General features: G+C 38.2%; 1 pseudogene; it reads right to left on the bottom strand.

Annotated features, from left to right (window-relative positions):
* Nucleotides 1–1479: 1479 nt before the first annotated feature.
* Nucleotides 1480–12447, bottom strand: LOC113178618 (tubulin alpha chain pseudogene; annotated as a pseudogene).
* Between the last annotated feature and the right edge of the window lie 1362 nt (nucleotides 12448–13809).

The following is a 13809-nucleotide window of genomic DNA, read 5'->3' on the forward strand; positions in this document are numbered from 1 at the left end:
AATGAATAATATAGGTATGGTCAAAGTTGATGTTAGAGCATAGTAAACTGTGCGAAGGAGAAGATAATTCATATTGAGTTTTATTGTTCTGTACTTCATCAGGATTTGGGCAATTAGAAGATGTCCATTACTCTTCAGCTTTTTATCCCCCAAAGTGCCAGGGCACAGGAGCCACTCTCGTGGTTGCTATGGACCCCTCTTCAGGCAGTTCACAGTTTTCCTTTGTCAGTCCAGGGGCCTGAGGCTGGATGCTCAGAGGGTGCTGTGCTGCCACTGCTTGCTCTTTCTACTGGGTGCAGGAGTATAGGATAGAGGAATCAGGGCTGTTGTCCTCCTCAGGGCCCTCTTCAAATTGGTATAGAACCTGGTGATTAATTCACCAATTGGGTTAAGACTCTGGTAACCCAATTATTTGTTCTCTAAACCTTCTTGTATTGTCTCATACCTGAGCTTTTCAGGGACACATTACATCCAAACCAGAACATATGGTTTTTGGAATCTAAGTGTATTTATCAAAATTTAAAATCTATCAAGATTAATAATAGGAGTCATATATTAAATGATTTTTAAAAGATAAATCATATTTGACTGAACACTTTTATGCACAAAGAAGGGAAAATGGAAAACCCAAGAATGATGAAAAACCCTGGGACAAATGGCACATGACAAGCTCTCAACTTTAACCTAGAGTTCAGATAGGGCAGTCCTAGCTCTTACAGAGAGTTCACAAGCATTCTAAATGAAGTTTTGTACCACTGTTGTGGAATAAAGGAGGTATATTTGACTCTTCTTATTTTATCTTAACGAGAATGGCTTTCCTTAAAGGGTATGGACATGTTTTATTCTGTATTTTCTTCTTCAAAGAATAGAATATATTAAAGAGCCATCATGGACTGGTTATCTCTCCTGCTTTTAGTTTACTAATGTTGCTCAGTTGATTGTCTCTAAAGGGGGTGTGTATAAGAGATAAATGTCACAGAAACCAGTAATGCAAGAGTTCTAAGAAGACTGGGCCTGTCACAACTGAGAAGTAATGCTGAAGTTGTATGGACTTCAGGTGTGAATAATTGTGAATGTGTGAATTAAAATATAAACAGAGTTTTAAGTGCTTGCTTTTTCATGTCTTTCACTCAACCCTGTTTACGTTTCCCAAAAGGTGTCCAAACAATATAGAAGAACAAAATCTTACTTGTGGGTCAGAATCTTTCCTCTGGGCTCACAGGTGTTCTGGAATTGCAGCCTTTTCTCTTTGGATGATTCCTGTCCCTGTGTGTGGTTATGGTGCTTGGGAACTGCTCATCATTTGTCTGTTTCCTGCCCCACACAGCCACGCACTTTTCCTCTCCAACCTGTCCTTGGTTGACTTCTATATCTCATCCTCCACAGTTCCAAAGATGAGTATAAACATCAACATTCACAGTGGACTCATCTCCATAGTGGGCTGCCTGAAATTAATCTTTCTCTTTTTGAATGGAAACACTATTTTTGATGGTCCAGGGCTACAAAAAGCAGAAATAAGACAAATATAAGACAACACAATGTAAAATTGCAGCAGAAAGATGAATACTCTTTTTTTTTGCTTCTTTTTTTTAAATTTTATTTTTTTTATTGGTTGTTCACAACATTACAAAGCTCTTGACATATCATATTTCATACATTAGATTGAAATGGGTTATGAACTCCCAATTTTACCCCAAATGCAGATTGAAGAATCACGTCGGTTACACATCCACAATTTTACATAATGCCCAATTAGTAATTGTTGTATTCTGCTACCTTTCCTATCCCCTACTATCCTCCGTCCCCTCCCCTCCCATCTTCTCTCTCTATCCCATGTACTGTAATTCATTTCTCTCCTTGTTTATTTTCCCATTCCCCTCACAACCTCTTATATGTAATTTTGTATAGCAATGAGGGTCTCCCTTCATTTCCATGCCATTTCCCTTTTCTCTCCCTTTCCATCCCATCTCATGTCTCTGTTTAATGTTAATCTTTTCTTTCTGCTCTTCCTCCTTGCTCTGTTCATAGTAGCTCTCATTATATCAAAGAAGACATTTGGTATTTGTTTTTTAGGGATTGACTAGCTTCACTAAGCATAATCTGCTCTAGTGCCATCCATTTCCCTGCAAATTCTATGATTTTGTCATTTTTTATTGCTGCATAGTACTCCATTGTGTATAGATGCCACATTTTTTTAATCCACTCATCTATTGAAGGGCATCTGGGTTGGTTCCACAGTCTAGCTATTGTGAATTGTGCTGCTATGAACATTGATGTGGCAGCATCCCTGTAGCATACTCTTTTAAGGTCTTCAGGGAATAGTCCGAGAAGGGCAATAGCAGGGTCAAATGGTGGTTCCATTCCCAGCTTTCCCAGGAATCTCCAAACTGCTTTCCAAATTGGCTGCACCAATTTGCAGTCCCACCAGCAATGTACAAGAGTACCCTTTTCTCCACATCCTCGCCAGCACTTGTTGTTGTTTGACTTCATAGTGGCTGCCAATCTTACTGGAAGGAGATGGTATCTTAGGGTGGTTTTGATTTGCATTTCTCTGACTGCTAGCGATGGTGAGCATTTTTTCATGTACTTGTTGATTGATTGTATATCCTCCTCTGAGACATGTCTGTTCAGGTCCTTGGCCCATTTGTTGATTGGGTTATTTGTTATCTTATTGTCTAATTTTTTGAGTTCTTTGTATACTCTGGATATTAGGGCTCTATCTGACGTGTGAGGAGTAAAAATTTGTTCCAGGATATAGGCTCCCTATTTACCTCTCTTATTGTTTCTCTAACTGAGAAAAAACTTTTTAGTTTAAGTAAGTCCTATTTGTTGATTCTTGTTATTAACTCTTGTGCTATGGGTGTCCTATTAAGGAATTTGGCGCCTGACCCCACAATATGTAGATCGGAGCCAACTTTTTCTTCTATCAGATGCAGAGTCTCTGATTTGATATCAAGCTCCTTGATCCATTTTGAGTTAACTTTTGTGCATGGTGAGAGAAAGGGATTCAGTTTCATTTTGTTGCATATGGATTTCCAGTTTTCCCAACACCATTTGTTGAAGATGCTATCCTTCCTCCATTGCATGCTTTTAGCCCCTTTATCAAATATAAGATAGTTGTAACTTTGTGGATAAGTCTCTGTGTCCTCTATTCTATACCATTGGTCCACCCGCCTGTTTTGGTACCAGTACCATGCTGTTTTTGTCACTATTGCTCTGTAATATAGTTTGAAATCTGGTATCGCTATACTGCCTGATTCACACTTCCTGCTTAGAATTGCTTTTTCAATTCTGGGTCTTTTACTTTTCCGTATGAATTTCATGATTGCTTTATCTATTTCTACAAGAAATGCTGTTGGGATTTTGATTGGCATTGCATTAAACCTATAGAGAACTTTTGGTAATATCGCCATTTTGATAATGTTAGTTCTGCCTATCCATGAACAGGGTATATTTGTCCATCATCTAAGATCTTCTTCTACTTCTCTCTTTAGGGTTCTGTAGTTTTCGTTGTATAAATCTTTCACCTCTTTTGTTAGGTTGTTTCCCAAGTATTTTATTTTTTTTTTGAGGATTTGTGAATGGAGTGTTTTTCCTCATTTCCGTTTCAGAAGTTTTGTCGCTGATATACAGAAATGCCTTTGATTTATGCGTGTTGATTTTATATCCTGCCACTTTGCTGAATTCATTTATTAGTTCTAGTAGTTTCTTTGTAGACCCTTTTGGGTCTTCTAGGTATAGAATCCTGTCATCTGCACATAGTGATAATTTTAGTTCTTCTTTTCCTATTTTATGCCTTTAATTTATTTCATCTGTCTAATTGCTCTGGCCAGTGTTTCGAGAACTATACTGAATAGAAGTGGTGATAGAGGGCATCCCTGTCTTGTTCCAGATTTTAGAGGGAATGCCTTCAATTTGTCTCCATTCAGAATGATGCTAGCCTGAGGCTTAGCATAGATACCTTTTACAATGTCAAGGTAAGTTCCTGTTATCCCTAGTTTTTCAAGTGTTTTGAAGATAAAGGGATGCTGTACTTTGTCAAATGCTTTCTCTGCATCTATCGAGATGATCATATGGTTCTTATCTTTAAGTCTATTGATGTGGTGAATAACATTTATTGATTTCTGTATATTCAACCAGCCTTGCATCCCAGGGATGAATCCTACTTGATCATGGTGCACAATTTTTTTGATGTGTTTTTGTATTCGATTCGCCAGAATTTTATTGAGGATTTTTGCATCTAGGTTCATTAGAGATATTGGTCTGTAGTTTTCTTTCTTTGAAGTGTCTTTGTCTGGTTTCGGAATCAGGGTGATGTTGGCCTCATAGAATGAATTTGGAAGTTCTCCCTCGTTTTCTATTTCCTGAAATAACTTGAAAAGCATTGGTATTAATTCTTCTTTAAAGGTTTTGTAAAACTCCGCTGTATACCCATCCGGTCCTGGGCTTTTCTTGGTTGGTAGTCTTTTGATGGCTTCTTCAATTTCATCCATTGATATTGGTCTGTTCAAATTTTGTGTATCCTCCTGACTCAGTCTGGGCAAATCATATGACTTAAGAAATTTATCGATGTCTTCACTATTTTCTATTTTATTGGAATATGTTTTCAAAATAATTTCTAATTGTCTTCTGTATTTCTGTAGCATCTGTTGTGATATTGCCTTTTTCATCCCGTATGTTAGTAATTTGAGTTCTCCCTCTTCTTCTCTTTGTTAGCATGGCTGAAGGTCTGTCGATCTTATTTATTTTTTCAAAGAACCAACTTTTAGTTTTGTTAATTTTTTCAATGGTTTCTTTTGTTTCAATTTCATTGATTTCTGCTCTGATTTTAATTATTTCTTGCCTTCTGCTACATTTGCTGTTGTTTTGCTCTTCCTTTTCTAGGGCTTTGAGATGAAGTGTGAGCTCATTTATTTGTTGGTTTTTCTTTTTTTGAGGAATGACCACCAGGCGATGAATTTTCCTCTTAAAACTGCTTTCATTGTGTCCCATAGATTCCGATATGTTGTGTCTGTATTTTCATTTATCTCTAAGAATTTTTTGATTTCCTCCTTTATGTCTTCTGTAACCCATTGATCATTCAGTAACATATTGTTCATTTTCCATGTGATGAAGGATTTTTCCTTCCTTCTTTTATCATTGATTTCCAGTTTAATTCCATTATGATCAGATAAAATGCATGGTATTATCTCTACCCCTTTATATTTACTGAGGGTTGCCCTATGGCATAATATATGGTCTATTTTTGAGAAGGATCCATGTGCTGCTGAGAAAAAAGTATATCCATTTGATGATGGTTGATATATTCTATATATGTCAGTTAAGTCTAGGTTATTGATTGTGGTATTGAGTTCTATAGTTTCTTTATTCAACTTTTGTTTGGAGGATCTGTCCAATGGTGAGAGAGGTGTGTTGAAGTCACCCATAATTATTGTGTTGTGGTCTATTTGATTCTTGAACTTGAGGAGAATTTGTTTTATGAATGTCGCAGCACCATTATTTGGTGCATAAATATTGATAATTGTTATGTCTTGTTGGTGAATGGTTCCTTTTAACAGTATATAATGTCCTTCTTTATCCCTTTTGATTAACTTAGTCTTGAAGTCGATTTTATTCGATATGAGGATGGCCACCCCTGCTTGCTTACGAGGACCATGTGCGTGGTATATTTTTTCCCATCCTTTCACCTTCAGCCTGTGTATTTCTTTTCCAATCAGATGTGTCTCCTGGAGGCAGCATATTGTTGGATTTGTTTTTTTAATCCATGATACCAGCCTATGTCGCTTTATTGGAGAGTTTAAGCCATTAACATTCAGAGTTACTATTGATATATGGTTGGTACTTCCATCCATGTTTGATTATTTATTCTTTTTTTAAAAAATTTAGTTTGTTTCTCCATGATTATCTTTCCCCTCGCCCTCTGTCTTTACCGTGGCACTTCCCTCTGATGGTTTTGGTTATTGTTTTTCATTTCTTCCTCGTGTAGTGTTTTGCTCAAAATGCTTTGCAATGCTGATTTTCTGGCTGCAAATTCTTTTAACTTTTGTTTATCATGAAAGATTTTTATTTCGTTGTCATACCTGAAGCTTAATTTTGCTGGATACAGAATTCTTGGTTGGCATCCATTGTCTTTCAGTGTTTGAAATACGTTGTTCCAGGATCTTCTTGCTTTCAGAGTCTGTGATGAAAAATCCGTTGTTAACCTTTGTGGTTTACACCTGAATGTAATCTGTCTCCTTTCTCTTGTAGCTTTTAATATTTTCTCTTTTTTTCTGTATATTGGATATCTTCATAACAGTGTGTCTTGGTGTTGGTCTACTGTGATTTTGTGTGCTCGGTGTCCTGTATGCATCTTCAATTTGTATATCTGTTTCCTTTTTTATTTCTGGAAAGTTTTCTGTAATTATTTCATTCAGCAGGTTACTCATTCCCTTGGTTTGAATCTCTGTACCTTCTTCTATCCCGATGACTCGTAAGTTTGGTTTTTTTATGTTATCCCATAACTCTTGGATGTTTTTCTCGTGATTTTTTACCAGCCTTTCTGAGTTGGCTACACTTTTTTCAAGATGATACATTTTGTCTTCATTATCTGACGTTCTGGCTTCTACTTGCTCCACTCTGTTAGTGATACTCTCAATTGAGTTTTTAATTTGGTTTATCGTTTCCTTCATTTCTAGAATTATTGTTTGATTATTTTTTATAATCTCTATCTCCTGATAAAGATGCTTAACTTCTCCTTTTATCTGTTTATGTAATTCATTCTCAATGTGTTCTTTCGCTGCTTGAATTTGCTGTCTCGTATCCTCTTTAAGGTTCCATTCCATCTGTCTAAGATGTTCCTTGAGTTCTTTATATGACAATTTTTCTGATGACTCTAGGTCCTCCTGAATATTTAGGCTGTCCTGCATTGTTTGTACTCCTTTTCTTCCTTGCTTTTTGAAGCTGCTCATGTTACTTCTTGTTCTGTTTGACTGCTGAGTTACTATTTACTCCAATAAATTTTTTTGATGTTTACTCCTATAAATTTATTTGAGGAAAGGTATTAGAAGGGAAGGGAAGAAGTCACTAAAGAGAATGAGAGTAAGCAGGTAGAATTCAAGGAAGGGGGGATAAGATAATTGAAAAGAAATGAAAAGACAGAAGAAGAAAAAAATAGGAAAAAAATTAAAAAAGAAAAAAATTTTTATAAAAAATAATTAAAAAAATTAAAATTGGAAGAAAAAAATTAAAAAAATTGTAAAAAAATTAAAAAACAAGAAAGGAAAATGAAAATGAAAGAAAAACTCAAATCAAAAAAAAAAGAGAAAAGAAAAAAAATAATAAATGCAGTCTTAGAGTTTGATTAACTTCTCTTCCAGTAGGTGGCGCTGTGCCCACCAGGCCAAGTTTCTCCTGTCAATACGCGGGAACCAATTACTGTGCAGCAGCTCCACCCAGACTGGGCGAGTCTCCAATTCTTAGTGCCTAGGGCCTCCTCTTGTGTCTAGTCACTTCCCCACTTTTCCTCTAGCCAGGCCCCTCTCACTGGTGCCGCTCACCACAATACTGGGTACACACCAGGTCTGCTGCTCCCGGGAGCCCTGTTTTCATGAATGACTGGGCACACTCTTCCAGTTTGCCATTCCCTCAAACCCTAAGTTTGTAGAGCTTGGGTCTGAGAATCCTCAGCGAATTTTACTTGCCCTCCGGTAGCCATGCCCCCAGTAGCTGGTACAAGAGACCTCAGCTGTCAGCACTGGTGGGAGCAGTAGTTCCGCGCTGTGAGTCCCGCGCCACCTCTAATTCCCTCGGTCTGGCTACCGCGCTCACGCGAGAGCTGGGAGGGGCCCTTAAGGTTTCCCCGATGTGTGGAGAGGGAAGGCTAGGGGATTACACACCTGTAGCCGCAGGTTTCAATGAAGTTGTCTCCTCCGCCGCAGTCTGATGACGTCAGTTCTCTGCCATGGTGGTATCTCTTGCAAATGGCGACAGTTCGTTTCCCTTTGCCAGGTGACCAATGCAACGGGTGGGTCCTTACTGTCTCTCCCAAGCCCCGTTTCAAACCTGTGGCCACTACCTATGAAGGCTCGGTTGGCATTACCTCCGTAGGATCAGAAGGGCTGACCAGTTGTTTCAGCCGGATGGATTAGTGCTGAGTCACAGCTGTTTGTCTGCGGGAAGCAGGCGAACGGAACCTTGAATTCAGCCGATCCGGGCTGGGCTCAGTGTGTGTTCTGAGAGGCCCAGACTGTTCACCCCAGATCCACGTCAGCTCAGCATTGCCTAGTGATCCTGAGCAAACGGATTTAGGCTGTTTACGACTCCCTATGCCTGCACAGCTGAAGAGGTCAGAGACTTGATCTCTCCACGTCTGCCACCATGTTGGAATCTCCGAAAGATGAATACTCTTACCCTCATCCTCTTTCTCAGCACTGTCTGTTTCAACCTCCTCATGGTCCTTCTCTTGGATAACCATGTCCTCTTTACTCTAACCTCTTGCCCATGTACTAGTGAACTGAGGTCCGCTTGGCCTACATGAGGTTAAAATTGTGACCTGGGTGAGCCCAGGCCTCAGCAATGGCTGTGGTGTTGCTTAGCATATACACAGCTTGCTGTACCTTAGCAAGGTGTTCACCAGATACCACAGAGGGAGGCTCATGATTAATGCTAGCCTTGAAGTCATTAGGGTACCAATCCACAAACTGGATGGTTTGCTTGGTTTTGATATCAACAATGGCAGCATTAACATCTTTGGGAACCACATCATCATGTTAAAACAGGCAGCAAACTATATATTTACCATGGCAAGGGTCACAGTTCAGAATCAGGTTGGCTGGCTCAAAGAAAGCAATGGTGATCTCTGCTACAGTAAGCTCTTCATGGTAGGCTTTCTCAGCAGAGATGACAGGGGCATATGTGGTTAGAGGAAAGTGGGTGTGGGGATAGGTTTGACTGGCATTCTGTCATCTCAACATTCAGGACTCCATAAAATTTGAGGGAAGCAGTGATGGAAGACACAATCTAGCTAATAAGCCAGTTTCTGGATTTGGATGATGGCAATGATTGAATAATTATGTGAACACAATTAATTAAAACTATGAATTTATATTAAATATCCACCATGGTGGGTGGGTACTCAATATGGTTAAAATGGTGATTTTTTTTGTTATTTATACTTTACCTCAATAAAAAATGGATAAAAAAAGCAGACATACCTTTACAAAATGTAGAGGAGAAAGAAGTGAATAGTACATGAACTTCCTCCAAGGTAGAGGGAAGGTTCAAGCCCTTTTGTGGACATTCATTTCCTCTTGTTATTCTTCCTCCATTAATGTTAGAAAGTCCTCAGAGACTGGGACAACATGGATTAATTTGGCTAATTATGAGCTCTGTGCATTTAACATCCAAGGTCCTTTAATAATCAATAAAGAGCCTGTGGCTTTAGTGTTTTTCTTTGATGGTCCATCCCAGAGAGCTGCATACTGTGTCTCCTGCTGTAGTTGAATGCATCAAGAAGCTCATAGTTGATACCCTATCCATATGAATGCTGTGAACAGGGCCTGAGTCTAATTGAGCCCCAGTCATGGGTAGATCCTGGGATCTGTACTTCTTGGTCATGACCCAGCAGAGAAGCGGCCTAACCAAGTAAGTGCAGAGGGGGCCAGTGGATGTGGGAAGGATTATTGGAATATTGTTTTTTCACCATGAGGATGAACATCACATTTTGGAAAGCCAGATGGGAGGATACCATATGAAAATTTCAGCTTTGGGGATTGTAAAGTTTACATTTTGGTTTAAGGTGGGAATATCAGAAATCTTATTCAAAATTTGCTCTCTACCCACACTGGTTCTATTTCTCATAGAAATCTCACCCACAACAACACTGAATGGGTCCTTCTAAAGAGATTCCCAAGCACTGAAAAGGGACTATGATAGTGGTGATAAGGATGATGAGGAGGATGATAGAAACCAGAGCATCAAAAACTGATACAGAGGGCTTCTCCGGTTCCAACTGCTAAACAATGTATTCTGTCATTAGTTTCATTTCATGTGTACCATCTCACTTTAGTTAGTAGGCCACTTTATTACTGTTTTATACAAAATGAAAAGTGTCTGGCTTATTTCCACTTAACATGATGTTTTCCAGTTCTATCCATTTACCAGAAAATGCCATAATTTAATTTTTCTTTATGACTAAGTAAAACTACATTGTGTTTATATACCAAATTTTCTTTATCCATTCATCTGTTGATGGGCACCCGGGCTGGTTCCATAATTTGGATATTGTGAATTTAGCTGCTATGAACATTGATGTTCCTGTATCACTATGAAATGCTGATTTTAGTTCCTTAGGATAAATATGAAGGAATAGGATAGCTAGGTCATATGGTGATTCCATTCTTAGATTTTGGCCAATCTCCACACTACTTTCCTGGGTAGTTGTATGAATTTGCAGTCTCACCAACAATGTATGAGTGTAGATTTTCTCTCACAAACAGAAGCTAGAGCAAAATATGGAAAAAAGGAGGGATCCTGTGAAAGTATAAGGGAGTTCACTGGAGTAGAGGAAGAGAATAGAGGAGGAGGGTGGAGGGATGGGAAAAGGAAGACCCATGGAATGAAGTTGACCAAATTATGGTGTGCACATATATGAGTACACCACAGTGAATTTCATCTTAATGTATATCTATAAATCACCACTTAAAAACAATAACTAAATAGAAGGAAGACCCATAGAGTAGAGGAAGGGGAATGGGAGATGGGGAGGAAATGAGAAAGTAATGGGAACTAAAATGAAGCAAATTATATTTCATGCATATATAAGTTTATCAAAATAAATCCTACTACTATGTATAACTACTGCATGAATAAAAATATTTAAAAAAGCAAATGGAAAATGTGCATTATATTTATGTAACTTGTACTCATTTATAGTTAGAAAATATTAAAGCCATGTTTACATTGGGCTGTCTGACCATGGACACAGGGCATCATGCAGGAGAATCCTGGCAGGCTGTCCCATCAACAAGCCAATCAGCCATTTCTCTTACCAGCAGAAAGAGAGCCTTGTCCACTGTGTTCTTTCTTTGGGGATTCCTGGGGATCACAGGGCAGAGCAGTGGGGGTGCCTTCTGTATGTACTATGGAAGAACAGCCACAGGTCATAGTAGGGGAGACTCATGATCATTCAGCACAGGTCTCTGTTTTGTACCCACTCTGGAACATCCTTACAGCTGAGTACATGGTCGTCCATGCTTGTAAATAGCCCACTCAATCTCAAAATGTTACCTTATGTGAGGTCTTGATTTTGTTCTTACTCACAGAACTGGGAAGACTTTAAAAATATAACTTGAATTGTACCTGTGGTTAAGACCTTCTAAAACTTTCTGACAGCTGGGAAATAATGAAACATTTAGTGGACCCAACTCAGAGTCTAACCATTTATTTTTTAAATCTTTCTATTGTTCTTATCATTTCTGAGATGTGGGGGAAGTGTTGGTATCTGAGACTCAGCATTGTTATCTGAGTTGATTTTTGGTTGAGATAACTCCAATGAGGAAGGATTAAATAGATAATAGGGCCTCTGTATGTGATAATGTGATGCATATATAAATTTAGGGGAAAATAAATGTGTTATTACTAATAATAAGTTTCATACTATTCAGCTAAAACATCAGTCACCTGACTTTGCCATTTTCCTATTTCTTTATTGGACATTTTATTTTCAGTCCTCCAGATGTATATGGTCTGTATTTGGGAAGAAAAATCTCCTTTTCTCATTTTCAATTCTTCAGAGCCTATTCTTTGCTTGGCATGGGGAGACACAGCATTTAAATATTGCAAATCAGAGAAATTAGTCCCAAGGTCTTAGAACAAAACAAGATACATTGGACTGCCTCTTAATTTCTTTTTATTAAAATTGTTTTTTTTAAATAAAAAGGAAGCTTAGTACCTTCTCCCATTTTTCCTTAAAGAGTAGGCTGCATTTTACTGTGATCACAACTTGTTCCCTCCACTGCCACTGGACTTCTAATGGTGTGGAAGGAAGCAATGAATAATGCAGAAAGCAATAACCAAAGAGTACAGGAAGACCGTGTTTTTTGCTTCTGAGAAGTGTTGTTGAAGTTGCATAGATATTAAGCATGAATACTTTTCTTGTGAAGACTTGAATTCAAATGTATACAGAGTTCTGGGTGCCCATTTATATATTTCTTTTTTAATCCTCTTTTTTTTTTTCAAAAGGTGTCCAATCAATATAGAACCACAAAATCTTACATGTGTTTTTGTATTTCAACTTGTGAACCTCTCAGAGGATCTGGACCAGCAGCCCATACTCTTTGACCTGTTTCTGTCCATGTACCTGGTCACAGTGCTTGGGAACCTGCTCATCATTCTGGCTGTCATCTCTGACTCCCACCTCCACACCCCCATGTACTTCTTCCTCTCCAGCCTGTCCTTGGCCGACATTGGTTTAACCTCCACCACAGTCTCAAAAATGATTTGAACATCCAAACTCACAGCAGAGCCATCTCCTATGTGGGCTGTCTTACACAGATGTCTTTTTTTCTCATTTTTGCATGTATGGATGACATGCTTCTGACTGTGATGGCCTATGACCGGTTTGTGGCCACCTGTCACCCCCTATATTATCCAATCATTATGAACCCTCGATTCTGTGGCTTCTTAGTTCTGGGGTCTTTTTCAATTAGCCTTTTTGAATCACAGCTGCACAATTTGATTGCATTACAGTCTACCACCTTCAAAGATGTTGAAATTTCTAATTTCTTCTGTGGTCCCTCTCAAGTTCTCACTCTTTCCTGTTGGGACTCCTTCACCAATAACCTAGTCATGTATCTTGTTGGTGCCATATACGGCTTTTGCCCCTCTTAAGGATCCTTTTCTAATATTATAAAATTGTTTCCTCCATTTTGAAGATCCCATCCTCAGGTGAGAAGTACAAAGCCTTCTCCACTTGTGCGTCTCACCTGGCAGTTGTTTGTTTGTTTTATGGAATAGCAATTGGAGTGTACCTTGGTTTAGTTATGTCTCATTCTTCTAGAAAGGGTGCCGTGGCCTCAGTGATGTACACAGCTGTCACTCTTATGCTGAACCCCTTCATCTACAGCTTGAAAAACAGGGACATTAAAAGTACCCTAAAGAAGCTCCTTAGTAGGATAGTTTAATCTCATTATCAGTGACATATATTTCATTTTTAATTTGGAAAACCAATGAAGTTTAACACTGGTACCTGTAAATCTTGTCTCTTTTATTACATTATTTTGTAATTTAATAGCTTTAATTTCCCATGTTACACAGTGGAATTGTAGTTAGAAGGGTTGGGAGAAGAGATTAATGGAGAGTTTAGAATTGAATATAAAGGTTCAGATAGGAAATGAGAAAAATTTTAGCCCTTTATGATGGTGATAGTTTTCCAACAACCTTAATGTTATTAATGATATTGAACTGCAATGTTAATAATGACTAAAACTATACATTTTAGTATATTTCAGCACAATAGAAAATGTAAATTCATATTGGACAGATCTTGAATTTATAAAAAGTGATTAACATGAATATCAAAAGAAAATATAGTATAAAGAGAAGGGTGTAGGCAAAAATTATGATTTGGTTTGAGGCATATTGTAGAAATCACATTACTCCAGACTGCAGTGACATTTGGAAAATTTATTCATCATTAAACTCATCTTTTCCATAGTCATGGGATTTTTTTTTTATTTGAATAATACCACAATGACCCAATATTCGGTAAGTTCCACACCACCTGTGGTGCTGTGTTGTGGAGATGAGTGCTATTCTCCCAATTTCCAT

The sequence above is a fragment of the Urocitellus parryii genome, chromosome 3 (assembly GCF_045843805.1).
Source record: "Urocitellus parryii isolate mUroPar1 chromosome 3, mUroPar1.hap1, whole genome shotgun sequence".
Classification (NCBI taxonomy): domain Eukaryota; kingdom Metazoa; phylum Chordata; class Mammalia; order Rodentia; family Sciuridae; genus Urocitellus; species Urocitellus parryii.